This window comes from Humulus lupulus, chromosome 7 (genome assembly GCF_963169125.1).
Source record: "Humulus lupulus chromosome 7, drHumLupu1.1, whole genome shotgun sequence".
Taxonomy (NCBI): Eukaryota; Viridiplantae; Streptophyta; class Magnoliopsida; order Rosales; family Cannabaceae; genus Humulus; species Humulus lupulus.
The window spans coordinates 191562040-191576286 of NC_084799.1; the positions used below are offsets into that span (position 1 = coordinate 191562040).

The 14247-nt window shown below is 33.6% G+C and overlaps 1 non-coding gene across 1 annotated transcript; it reads left to right on the forward strand.

Moving 5' to 3' along the window:
• Positions 1-3279: 3279 nt before the first annotated feature.
• LOC133793002 (small nucleolar RNA R71) lies at positions 3280-3386 on the forward strand. The gene has a single exon (XR_009874469.1). It is a non-coding gene; the product is annotated as a small nucleolar RNA R71 (small nucleolar RNA).
• Positions 3387-14247: the final 10861 nt, after the last annotated feature.

The following is a 14247-nucleotide window of genomic DNA, read 5'->3' on the forward strand; positions in this document are numbered from 1 at the left end:
ATCCAACGGATCAAACGAGACTTAGCATCTTTTTTCGATAAGAGATATTTTAATGCAGCATGATCAGAATAGACAATAATTTTAGATCCTAACAAATAAGATCTAAATTTCTCCAATGCAAAAACAACAGCAAGCAATTCTTTTTCGGTTGTGGAGTAATTTAATTGAGCATCATTTAAAGTTTTGCTAGCATAGTAAATTACATGAGGTATTTTTTCAAGTCTTTGTCCTAAGACAGCACCTATAGCATAATCAGAAGCATCACACATTATTTCAAAAGGTATTTTCCAATCAGGAGGTCGAATAATGGGTGCAGTAGTCAACAAATTTTTTAATTTTTCAAAGGCAACATGGCAATTACTATCAAAGACAAAAGCATTTTCTTTTCCAAGTAAATGGCATAAAGGCCGAGAAATTTTGCTAAAGTCTTTTATAAATCTTCTATAAAAACCGGCATGGCCTAAGAATGATCTAATTTCTTTCACAGTTTTAGGTGGGGGAAGTTTTGAAATAAGGTCAACTTTAGCTTTATCAACTTCTATTCCATCAGATGAGATTACATGACCTAAAACAATTCCTTTTTTAACCATAAAATGACATTTTTCCCAGTTAAGCACAAGGTTTTTCTCTTTGCAACGAATTAAAACAAGTGAAAGATGGTGCAAACATTCATCAAAAGAGGAACCAAACATAGAAAAATCATCCATAAATACTTCAAGAAATCTTTCAACCATGTCAGAAAAAATCGAAATCATACATCTTTGAAAAGTCGCAGGTGCATTACATAATCCAAAGGGCATGCGACGATATGCAAAAGTTCCAAAAGGGCATGTAAAAGTAGTCTTTTCTTGATCTTCTGGGGCGATGGGGATTTGGTTATACCCCGAATACCCATCAAGAAAACAATAATATGCATGGCCAGCTAATCGTTCAAGCATTTGATCAATAAAAGGCAATGGAAAATGGTCTTTTCTAGTAACATTATTCAACTTTCTATAATCTATGCACACTCTCCACCCTGTTTGTACTCTAGTAGGGATTAATTCATTTTTCTCATTTTCAACAACTGTGATCCCAGACTTCTTAGGCACAACTTGAACTGGACTAACCCATTGACTATCAGAAATAGGGTAAATGATACCTACGTCTAACAATTTTATGACCTCTTCTCTAACTACTTCTTTCATATTTGGATTTAATCTTCTTTGACATTCCCGAGAGGTTTTAGCATTCTCTTCTAGATGGATTCTATGCATACATATGGATGGGCTAATTCCTTTAATGTCTCCAATGGTCCAACCTATGGCTTCTTTATGTTTTCTAAGGACATCTAACAATTTACCTTCTTGTTCTTTATCTAAAGCGGATGCTATGATAACAGGTAAGGTTTCAGACTCTCCTAGAAAAGCATATTTTAAATTTTCTGGCAAAGGTTTAAGGTCTAACTTTGGAGACTCAGAAATTGATTGAACATGACCTAAGGGTGAAAAAGGTTCAACTTTGGTTTCATTTAAGGGTATAGGCTCTACCAAAGAATTCACATCATCATTAGAGTCATCAACATGCAAGTTCATACCAAAGTATTTTTCACAAAAATCAAATAAGTCATTTCCATCATTTTCACAAATACTATCTATCATGTTAACTTCATGCACTTCTCCACACTCAACAGATTTAACCACATTAAAAACATTCAATTCAACAGTCATATTTCCAAAAGATAATTTCAAAACACCATTACGACAATTTATGATTGCATTAGATGTAGCTAAGAATGGTCTACCTAAAATGATAGGAATTTGAGCATGCATATTTTCCACAGGTTGAGTATCAAGAACAATGAAGTCAACAGGAAAATAAAATTTATCAACTTTTATCAAAACATCCTCTATAATGCCTCTAGGAATTTTTACAGAACGATCGGCTAATTGAAGAGTTATAGAGGTAGGTTTTAGCTCACCAAGACCAAGTTGCTTATAAACAGAATAAGGCAATAAATTTACACTAGCACCCAAATCAAGTAAAGCTTTGTTAATAAAATGATCACCAATAATGCATGAAATTGTGGGACACCCAGGATCTTTATATTTAACAAGACTCTTATATTGAATAATGGAACTAGCTTGTTCAGTTAAAAACGCCTTTTTAGGAACATTAGTGTTTCTTTTAACAGTACAAAGATCCTTTAAAAATTTAGAGTAGGCAGGAATTTGTTTAATGGCATCTAAGAAAGGGATATTGATACTAACTTGTTTAAAAACTTCTAAGATGTCATTATATTGGCTGCCTTTTTTAATTGGAAGTAATCTTTGTGGGAATGGGGCTTTTGGAATGAAAGGATGGATTGGAGTTTCTTTGTTTGATGAGTCATTGAGATTAGAACTAGGAGGCTGACTCTTTTCTTTTTCTTTTTCATTTTCAACCTCGGGTATGTAATCGGGTTTGACAATTTTCTTTCCAGACCTAAGAGTTGAAATTGATTTGACTTCTCCATTATGACTAGACTTTCCTATCTCATATTGACCTTTTGGATTAGGGATAGGTTGACTAGGGAATGTTCCTTTTTCTCTATCAGCTAAAGCAGTGGCGAGTTGTCCTACTTGTGTCTCGAGTTTGGTAATAGATTGAGATTGATTTTGTAGGATTTGTTGGGTGGATTGCATAAATTGTTGTAAAGTATCTTCTAAGGAAGGTTTTCTTTGTTGCGGATATGGTTGATTTTGTGGGGCATGAGCTTGGTTTTGTGTGTTGTATTGGTGCCCTTGATTCATTTGGGGTTGGTTTTGTCTCCATGAAAAGTTCGGATGGTTTCTCCAATTTGGATTGTAGGTGGACGAAAATGGGCTATCATTTGGTTTCCCATAAGTATGAAGTGCATTGGCCTCCTCAGAAAAGGCTTCTTGGTAGGAAGGGCATGATTGGGCATTATGGCAAGGACTAGAACATATAGAACAAACATCTTTTCTAGGTTGAATTGGAGAGTTTATAGTTTGGCTTATGGCTAAAGCTTCTACTTTTCTCGCTAATTTATCTAAGGATGTTCTTAAGTCTAATTCTTCTTTTACTTCATACCTTCCTCCTCTTTTTGGTGAATTAGTTGACCTAGACCTAGGATCAAAATAATTCCATTGTTGTGAATTGACAGATAAATCTTCAAGGGCGTCCCACGCCTCTTGTCCTTGAAATTTTAAAAATTTTCCAGTATGCATAGATTGAATCATTTGACGATTAGAGGGAGTCAAACCATCATAAAAATATTTTACAAGTCTCCATTTTTCAAAACCATGATGAGGACATTTTAATAATAAATCTTTAAATCTTTCCCAACATTCATAAAACTCTTCATTATCTTTTTGAAAAAACTCGGAGATTTCTCTCCTTAGACTATCAGTTTTAGACATAGGAAAAAATTTCAGTAAGAATTTATTATAAAGTTGATCCCATGTAGTTATAGACCCCGTGGGAAGGGAATTTAACCAGGCTTTTGATTTGTCTTTTAATGAAAAAGGGAACAATCTTAGTTTGACCGACTCATCAGAAAAATTTTGAAATTTAAATGTTGAGCAAATTTCTAAGAAATCTTTGACATGCATGTAAGGATCCTCTCTATCTAACCCATAAAAAGATGGCAATAATTGAATGATTGCGGGTTTAAGCTCAAAATGAGTAGCAGAAGTAGTAGGTAAAACAATGCATGAAGGAGCATTAGATGAAATAGGTGCAAAATATTCAAGCAAAGTTTTTTCAGGCACAACATTTTCATCAACAATATTAGCAATAGGTTCCATGATGCTCAAATTTTTACTAACACTTTCAATTTCAAACAAAGATAAACGTCTTTTTACTAATCGTTTTTTAGAGTTACGTTCCCAATGATGCATACAATTTTCACAAACAAGGCAACAATGATAATCTCAAACAAGCAATTTTCTGATGTGGAAGATCAGTTAAAACCGCAACCACAGAGCATACTTAGAATTTTTAGAGATTTCACAACAATAATTCTTATGGTTTACTTGTCCCCAGGCCTATTTGATTCCACTTACTCGCGCACTACTAACAACTCCCCGAGGTTAATTAGTAGAGGCGGATGGGAATTTTGGTCAAATTTCCTTTAAGCAAGAATTGCTTATGGTGAAAGGACAAGATTTAGGTTTTTCTCTTTTTTTTTTTCAAGTATTTTTCACAATATTACGCTAAAATATTAAAGAAGACAAAGAAAAATAAGGCAAAAATTAAATAAGACTAAAATTTAAGCAAGAGTAGGGAGGCATAGCATGCCATCAACCATAACAAAATTAAGGTAAAAACTAGGAGGCACAAGTGCCATCAACTTAAACATAAGATAGATGACTAGGAGGCAAAAATTGCCATCAACTAGCTAGGAGGCAACATTGCCATCAACTAGTAATTTGCGGAATTTAAATAAAATAAAAATACAACAAAATAAATAAAGAAAATTACACAAAGGTTAGGAGGCAAAAATTGCCATCAACTAACAAAGATATAAAAGAAATAAAATTACAACAAAATTAGGAGGCACAAGTGCCATCGACTATAAAAATTTAAAAGGATAGATAGGAGGCACAAGTGCCGTCAACTAAATAAAAAAAAACAATAAATATAGAAATATAAGTATATATTTTTTTATGGGTGGTTGAACCGTCCCAAATTTTCTTCTTATCTTTTTTTTTTATAGTATATATATTTTTTAGTTTTTTTTTTAAGTGCAAAAATTAAAATAACTAGTAGAAGAATTTACTAACCTTGAGATAATTTTCGTTTCTTTTCTCTTGCAACTCCCCGGCAACGGCGCCAAAAACTTGATGGACCCTAAACGGGTATGTTTAAAAATTTATATATCGCAAGCGCACGAATCGTCCATATAGAATAGTGATCGTAAGCAAGGATGTCGAACCCAAAGGAGTTGTCTAAAATCGAAAATGAAACTATTTTAAATCAAAAGTAATAAATTCTAACCTAGTTCCAAAGATTGATAAGTTTTAATAGTATGAACATAAAATGAAATATTGAAAAATAAAGCTTTTTAAGATAATGAAAATAAACCAATAATGAGTTGAAAATAAGTATTAAAAGAAAAGATTATTGAGATACTAGAATCCACAAAATGTAAGTTTAATAATATTTATTAGTATATTGATTCCCAAGTTTTAGTGATAGTTAAAATAATTTAAACTATCATTTTCCAAAAATATTTATAATTTTAAGCACAATTTTCTTATAAAAAGATAGGATTTTTCTTCACTTTTCAAAATTATAATTTCAAAGCATTTAGTGTAAATCAATCTAATGAAATAACAAATAAATCAATGAACATTATTTATAAGGCAAAACATAATATTTTTGTTCTAAGCATGGATGTGTACAATTTAATGACACATCTTACACAAAGAATATTATGTTTATGCACTAATGAAGAACAAAGTGTAAAAATGTTCTAACAATCTAAAATACAAGATATTTAAGATGAAAGAAATATATGAAGAAGAAAAATCCATAGACTTTGTTGCATTACAAGGGAAATCAACATACAACATAAATATTACCTAGTTACAAGTTGCTTCATCATGATCTTAATAATCTTATGAAAAAGATTAGAAGCACATAACTAGAATAGAAATTACAAAATAAATGACATACATACTTGCAAAATGCTCTTGAAAAACCCAAATGGAAGAGAGAATGGTAGAGAGAAAATGAGAGAAAAAGATGGTAACCAAAAAATTAAGCACCCCAAAAATGGTCTTGAAAGTCCATATTTATAGCCAAAGTGAGTTTATTAAAATAATCAATTTAAATTAATTAAATTGATTAGATTAATTAAATAAAATAAATATGGTATGTAGAGGTAAATTATAGGGTGTAATGATGATGTTGTGGTGAAAATGTGTAGGAAAAAGGGTAAAAAGTTGGCATTTTTGTCATAGGGGACAAAGGGACAAAATGCATTTTTGTTGGGCTCAATAAGGGAAATGGCAGCAATGTGGTGGTTGGGTGTTGGAGGGGGGGCCACGGGTTGGGCCTAGAGTGGGCCTCACGTGGTTGGGCTTTTGGAGAAACACCATTTTTCTTGTTACTTTCTTTCAAAATTACCATCTTTCCTTTGATTTTCTTGCTTTTCAAGGGCAATAATTTTCCTACACAATAAATTATAAACTAAATTAAAATTAAATATTTTCATTAATAAAATATATCATATAACTCCCATGAAAACATTAATTAAAATTTAATTTACATAACATTTAATTTCAATAAAATCATATTTTTAGCATTCAAACTAACAATACTAATTTTAAATAATTAAACTACAACATATTATAATAACATATCTATAAAAACATATAAAAATCTAGAAAACTACAATAAGACTAATAAATTAAAAATTACATAAAAACTTAATAAGTTAATTAAAAACTCATGAACTAAGCAACAATTAGCATGTAAAACATGGTAAAATAACTCTATTTTGTAGAGTTATCATCTCCATCCATGTGGACCTCCACATCTTGCAACTATCCTAGATTTCTTTATCGCCTTGGAATTTTTCCTTGTCGAAAACAATGGAAGAACAATAAATTTATACTTATCCTTCCCACAGACGGTGCCAAACTACTGACGGTAAGAACCCATCAACGATGTTAGGTCAGAAAACTCAAAGCTTAGTAAGAAAATAACTCAGAATAAACTTAGAAAGTACTTGAAAAAGAAAAATTTAGAACAACAATGGAGCAAGAACTCGTATATTGCTCAATAGCCTGAGTATACAATCAATTTTCCAACCCTTTTATCTGAGGGGTGATGACCTATTTATAGTGAAGCTCTAATGGCTCCTATATATAGTGGTCCCGGAAGATAGTACACAGGTAAATTGTCAGGGTAGTGGCATAGATCGTAGTGGTGCTAAAGAGTGTGGTGTTGACCCCAGTACATGGTTATAGGTATGCAGGTAGTGCCTCCACTCTTTGTACTAATTTTTACTACCACTACTTGTTTGATATGGATGTCAAGGTCACACCTCTGTCCTCCTAATGGTCATACATCTCGTACTCGTACACATACCTTGTATCTAATGGTTGTTCTCACATTTCCAAGATGCACCTTTGCTCCAAGTTTCTTTATATTTTGCTAAGTGTTGGGGAACCTATAGGTTCTATAAAGCTACCTTTTATTGAGGTGTTTTGGGAAATAATATGTTTGTTGTGCTCCTTGGCGTATTGGCGCCTTTCAGCATTCCGGGGGCCTCTTGGCGAGTCAAGCCTCGCCCTTAGAAAAATAGAGCCTCTTTATAAAAGGCCCTTGTACCTTTGGATCTAGTGGCATTAGGCGAGGTATCTAGAGGCGCATAATGCCTAGGGCGAGTCAGGCCTTCGTGAAAGTGGAAAGTGCCCAAGCAGTTAGACGCGCAAGCAAGGCCCTTGCATACACGGACCTCGAGCCAGGCAGGTAGGTGTGTGACACGCCCAGGTGGGTTGGGCCTCGCATAGCAAGGCCCTTGCATACTCTGACCTCATCAGAAGGGACCTCCGCATAGGTTAGGCCTTACTATGTGAGGCCATTGTTTACTTTAATCTCTTGCTAGGAATACCTTGAGGTTGCTTCGCCCTCTCGTTGCTCAGAGCCTGCCTTGCGTAGCGAGGCTCTCGTACACACAGCCCACTTGACTCCAGGGTTGTCTTGGGGGGTTCTTTTGAAGGTACTTCTCAAGGGAAAAATTCCCACATTCACAAAACCTTACGCAAATAGAAAGAAAAAAAAAAGCACAAAAGAAGGCAAGGATGTCAAAGTATGACTGTCTTTGTATGGGTAATCGTTGAAATTTAAAGAGAAACCTTGGGAGAGAAGCTTTGGTTTTCTTTGTTTTGGTGTTTAGAAAATGAGAAAGAATGAAGATTAGAGAGGATGAACAATGAAGGGTTATTTATAGGGAGAAGTGGGAAATATTTCGCGTCGTTTGATTAAAAAATGGGGAATAATCAAATGGCTCAGAATCAATTACAAATGGCTGCAAGGAAAAAGTGATGGGACAAGTACTTTTTATATTGAAAAATGAACCGACGATGTGAGTGCGATACGTGTCCTACGTACTCAAGTATGGTAGGTGGGTACGGTTTCTAAGAAAGTAATCAAAAATCTCTTCTAGAAGGTCTAAGAAAACACTTTTGATGCTATACCCAATTTGCGAGCAGAATAAAGTAGCTCATGATTATTTGATATATCAATAAATTAGCTCGGAGAAAGAACTATCATATCAAACTTAGAACATGTGAGTCATGGTGACTAAATAGCTCAGTAAAGGCAATTTATTTTCTTGCAAACATTAGTCAATTTTTGTCATCTAGACAACGAATATTTAGCTCAAAGTGTGTCTATTACTTTAGCTCGGGAGAATTTCATGAGTATAAATTAGCTTGAATACGTGTAACAGAAAAGAAAATATGGGAATAAATATTTATTTTGAATTGTAAATTGGTTCCACCTTTTAACGGATTGATCGGTTGTTGATATTTATTCTAGTTATTATTTATTTGTATTTTAAACGAAAATCTTATAATTTTACCCTATTTTCATGGGAGGAGAATATTACCCAAGTCTTCTATTGTTGTGGAAATTATGTACTACTCAAGTGCACGTAACCATAAATAAGTAGTAAAGTGATAAATAAAGTATTGTTCCCACGAAAATTGTTTATTAATTACCAACTTTTCTCAATTCAATTCTATTTGAAAATGAATTGAAAGAGATTATTGAAATAATAAAATAAACTAAAGAAATAAAAGCGCAAATCAAGAAACAAATAAATAATTCAATGGAATAAAAACGTATGGTATTTAATTTCATCAACTATCCACTCTATTATTATGATTAATCAAATGTGATGCTCTTTTTCCTATAATGATAGCAAGCTCAGTAAATCAATCATATTCTTTCTCAAGTTATAAGATCTCAATTTACATGTGAATTTTTTACACCTATGTGATTATTTAAACATGTAAAAGGCATTAAGAACGAAAATTAAAGTTACAAACATCATATATATATTTACATCCAACATGTATTTATGATTGTTTAATTATAGCATTTTCAATTCTCACTTTTCAGATCTTGAATCAAAATCATAAATCATGTAAATGGTGATCAAGCATTCACAAGCATTAAGCATAAATTAAACAATTCAGTATAGAGATGAAGAAGAAATCATTAAATTATCATTACTAGTAATATAGATTTGAGTGAATACACTAAAGACCCTAGAAAAGAAATTTAGTTCATCATGAAAATAAAAACAGTCATTGAAAAGAAATAACAATGCATAAAGGAGGAGGAGAAGAAGAAGAAAAAGAAGAAGAAGACGAAGAAAAAACTCTAAAAATGCTCTCCAACAGCCTCCAAGGTATTTTTCTCTGATTCTTGCCTCCCAAGATATGTCTCTAGGGTTCTAACAAGTTCTATTTATAACCCTCAAACAAATATCCCTTCAACATATCTAAAAATTATAAAAGGGAAAGTTTCGATCATACGTCAGCGTCGCAATCCTCATTAAGTATGTGGCTCAGCGACTTGCCTACGCCTAGGGTATTGCAGCGCATGCTGATTTTATTTTGAATATAAATCTTTTGATATAACTCATAATTGGAAGATTAAAAAATATATGGAAAGCTAAGAGAAAGATATACAACTTCTATTTCTAGGAGGATTTCCAGAAAGTAAGAAAATGATGGTCGAAATGATGGTAGAAATTTCAGAGTTGTGTTACCGAGCATAAACGATGTGTGTTGAGCATCTTCAACGTAGTATTTTTCGCTCATAATGTCTTGAAACTCCACAATTAATTCCAAATTCATCTTATTCATCTTATTTAACATGTTTCTTCTCTTTCACTCTACATCATGTACTTGACCATTAAAACATAAAATAAAAAGAAAACAAACATTAATTTGGACAAACTAAAGTGAAAACACTCAAATATTATCTTAAATTACTTTCTAAAACTAACCTCAAATCAACCTTAGATCTATACGTAGAACTGGTCATCATCATTCATTTTTTACACATAAGTTATTGTACTGAAACTCTAGGAAAATAGTTTCATAGTTGTAACTCAGAACACTTGATTAAAGTGATCTAAGGAATAGATAAATTTTAACTACTGAACCACATAAAAATTCCTAGTGTTCATTATTTCTTTATTTTATTGCTTAATCTTACCTATTTTAAGTTGATGAAAAACCACATTAACAATAAGTTATATATAAATAATGTTTGAGGTCTAAACGTGTTTACAAATTATATTGTACATGTTTATTCATTAAATTCTAATGAACAACTTTGTATAGTATTGAATGTTTATGTAACGCCCTGGATAGCCAAGACCGTTACACTATGTGTTTATAAAGGTGCAAGACTTGCTAATCAAGTCATTTAATTCAAAACGTGTTACTGAAACTATAGTTGTACTAGGGTTAAAATATTTTGGTCTCAAAAGCTGCATTTCTTATGAATAAACCTTTTCTTTTTACATGGGATCCCAAAAGTAATAAGTTAAAGACTGTTTACAAAAGTTTCAAGATTTAGATACAGTGATTAGCCACTCTAAGGCAAAATAGACAGTTAAGCATTTTTCATCCTGTTCCACTCCTCGGCCGTGGCGGCTGATAACTCTATGGTATAGAGTTATTTTTATTAACTTTGAACTTGATTTTTAGTGAAAAGAGTAATGAATGTGATGTTGTTTGTAAGTTTGATTAGTTTTTATCTTTCTTTTCTAGTTAGTGTACTAATTTAGGAGTCTTTTAAGTTGTTAGTATTAAATGTAATTGATTAATTAATTCTGTTTGTTTTGTTGTTTAGGAAAGGAATTTTTGAATCGCTAAGGGAAAGAAAGGAATCCGAGGCTAAAGAGAACACTAAGCTGGAAATGCTGCTGAATTGCTGGAGAAATGCTATAGCATTTCTGGGTATTGGGAAATGACGTGGACAAAATATCAGCAGGCTTTTCTTCATCTAACTCAGCGCTTATGTGGCAGTCACTTAAAAGTTAGGTCAGCTGGCTGATGTGGATTGGACTAGTGGACCAAAGAGAAGAAAGTGGGCTTTTTAATTAGGGTAAAATGAAAATTGTACCCTAGAGAGGAGGCAACTAAGTACCAGCCACTATCACATTGATTAAAGAAAAGAGGAGCTGCCATTAATGTGGGAGAAAAGTTGCAGAAAAAAAGAGCATGAAGAAGAAGAAGGAAACACAAGGAATTGAATGAGGAAGATAAGGACAAGAAGATCCAACCTACAACACCATCAATCTAGGCTTTGTTCTCATTTCTTCCTTTCTTCTCTATTTTGTATTTTCTTATTTTGCATAGCTATTCTAGCACTCATGAATATTAATTTTCTGTTTTGGTTTATGTTTGCTACTTTAGTTATGAGCTAAACTTTTGAGACTTGAATGATTAAAAACCCCTTTTGTCATGTATTTTAAATTTGAATGCATTACTTAAGCTAAATTGTCATTGTTCATTCAAGTGAGCTTCATGTTTATTTACTGTTGTTGTTTGGAAATTAATGGCAGGTTATTAAGCTAGATTTAATACTGGAAAGGTTAAATCTAGTAGTTGGTACTTGAATGATGCAAGAGAACACCCATTTTCTAGGTTGTTCTTAGTAAGTAGAATAGGAATATTTGACTACCTTGCATAACTTTGAGAATTGATGCTTAAATTATGTTCTTGAATCTGATTTAATATAGGAATATATTGGGTTAGATGATAGAACTTATTTCATGAGTTTTGGAAAAATCTCATGGGCTTGTAAGGAATTCTAGTTAATACCATCTATGACATTATACAGATATCGGGAGCACTTAGTCCCATCACAAACACATAACCGGGTGCATTTTTCTTACCTTTAGATTCGCTAGCTTTGTTGAATTGATCCTCAAGCACGATCCCTCTTGAGCCCTAGCGTACACCTAGTCACAACCATAGATCAGAATCATCACCAAACCTCAAGTCCAAAACCTAACCTCGGGACCAATCCCGAGCCCTCGGTGAGCCCTAATTCCACCAAACGGGGTGGTGGAATCAAACCCCGAACCCCAGGGCAAAAACCCTTGAAAATAACCCAAAAATCCCTTTATGGAAACAAGGTAGTGCTACAGCGCTCTAAGGAGAGCGCTACAACGCTACAAGCAGAGCCAAAAGGCTCAGGAACTTCAGGGCCTAGCGCTACAGCGCCCAGTGACTAGCGTTGTAGCGCTAGTCACAGCAAAGCCCTGCACATCATTTTCTCCTTCGAATTTTCTCGAGCCAAACCTACTCAAAACTCAACCAAACTTCAAAGCAAGCCTCCCAACATCCTCCACTCATCCCATAAGTCCCAACCACACAAAACTCAATCACATGCACACCAAATCACAAAATTCACCATGGCTGAACCTAAAGCTCAAAATCTCAGGAAAATCACAGAAATCACAAAGCTTAAAGCTTGAGTTCCTTACCTCTGATGGATGAGCTTAGCCTAGGTTATCCTCCTCACTAGCTTGGCCTTCACCTCCTCAAAGTTCAGCTTCAATTTCCCTAGAATTCCCCACCAAAACTCAGCTCAAAATCCACAACAATACCAATAACTTAGAAACTGAAAACTACCTTGAACCTTACCTTAAATGAATGGATTGCCCTTGCTAATTCTTCAGGCTAGACCAAGGACCTTAGCCTCAAGCTTCTACTCTGACTCTCCCTAAGTTTCTTCCCCAAAAGACCTCAAGAATTGATGGTGAAAGGCTTAAACCGAGAGAGAGAAAGATAGACTTCCTATTTCCCTTTTTTCCTCTTTTTCCTTCTTTTCTTTCTTTTTCTTTCCCTCAGTTTCTAGACTTCCCACTAAGGCATAAAGCCAAAACAGCACCTAAATCTTATCCCTTATAAGCCAAATGACCACAATACTCTCCCCTAATTCCTAAGCCTTTTAATCCACCTAGGGGCATTTTGGTCATTTCACCTAATTCCCGCTAATTCCTCGAGTGTCTCTAATATTTACCACTTACTTCCCGACACCTAGCTAATCACCAATTATATTCCTCAATGTCAAAATAGACTCCAATATATTCTCTAAATTCCCAGAAATACCCCCAGGCTCACCTCGAGCCAGGTATAAATCCCCGCCGTGACTTTTTCGCTAAACCACTCACTGGGATCGTCTCGAGTCACAGATTACAAATATATCCACATAATAATGTGGTATCGACAATTTATCACATATATATACAATTATGCCCTCAACGGCCCAAAATTACAATTATGCCCTTCTAACCTAATCAGGGCCTACATGCAAACTAATACACATAGTCATGCATCACAGATATTAAAATAGTCATATAATATGCGTTTAATCATTAAATCACATATAATCCTGTTATGCCCTCCCGGCACACTAATCAAGGCCCTTAAGCCTTATTAGTAAATTTGGGTCGTTACAGCTTAAATTTGAGAATATATATAAACTAAATTTAAATAAAAATGATTTAAATTGTCTTTTAAAGTTTCTAATGAAGATTTTTATAATTATAAAATATATAATTATGTCTTTTTCTTAATTAATATTGACCAACAAACTCTCCATAAGGTGACGCCAGTGAGATTTGGACTGCATTTTTCGGTGAACTTTGGCCACCCCAAGGCTAGAGAGTGATTCCAATTGGAATGAGCACTTCGAGAGGAACAAAACTCAGCCACTTATGCTCCATGCATCGTCGCCATTCTTCAACGAGTTTGTGGTCGTACTCACCATTTTAGAAGTGTTATAGCACAACCAATGGTCGGTTGGACTCAAGGATGGTACTAAAATGATCTACTCTTCAAGGGGATTGTTTTGCTGTATGAAAAGCCTAAGTTTGGCATCACCACCAGAGGGTATGATTAAAATGGGTTAGATTTGTGCTAAAATTGTTATGCTTCAAAAGTAAGAAAAAAAGCTATTTTTTCTATTAACTAAAATTGAAACGTAAATGTATTTTAAAAGAAATCAACTTAATGAGCTAATAAGAAGTATATCTTTACTTTTTAAAAGTGATCAGATAGTATCATAAACAAACTAATTTTTTTGTTACTTTTATATTTGGTTAACCAAAAATTAATTAAAATTATAATGTAAATATAATTTTGAAGCAACTAACCTAATGAATTATCAAAAACATTTCTTGTTCTTTTCCATTAGTTAACAAATAGCATCTTAAAC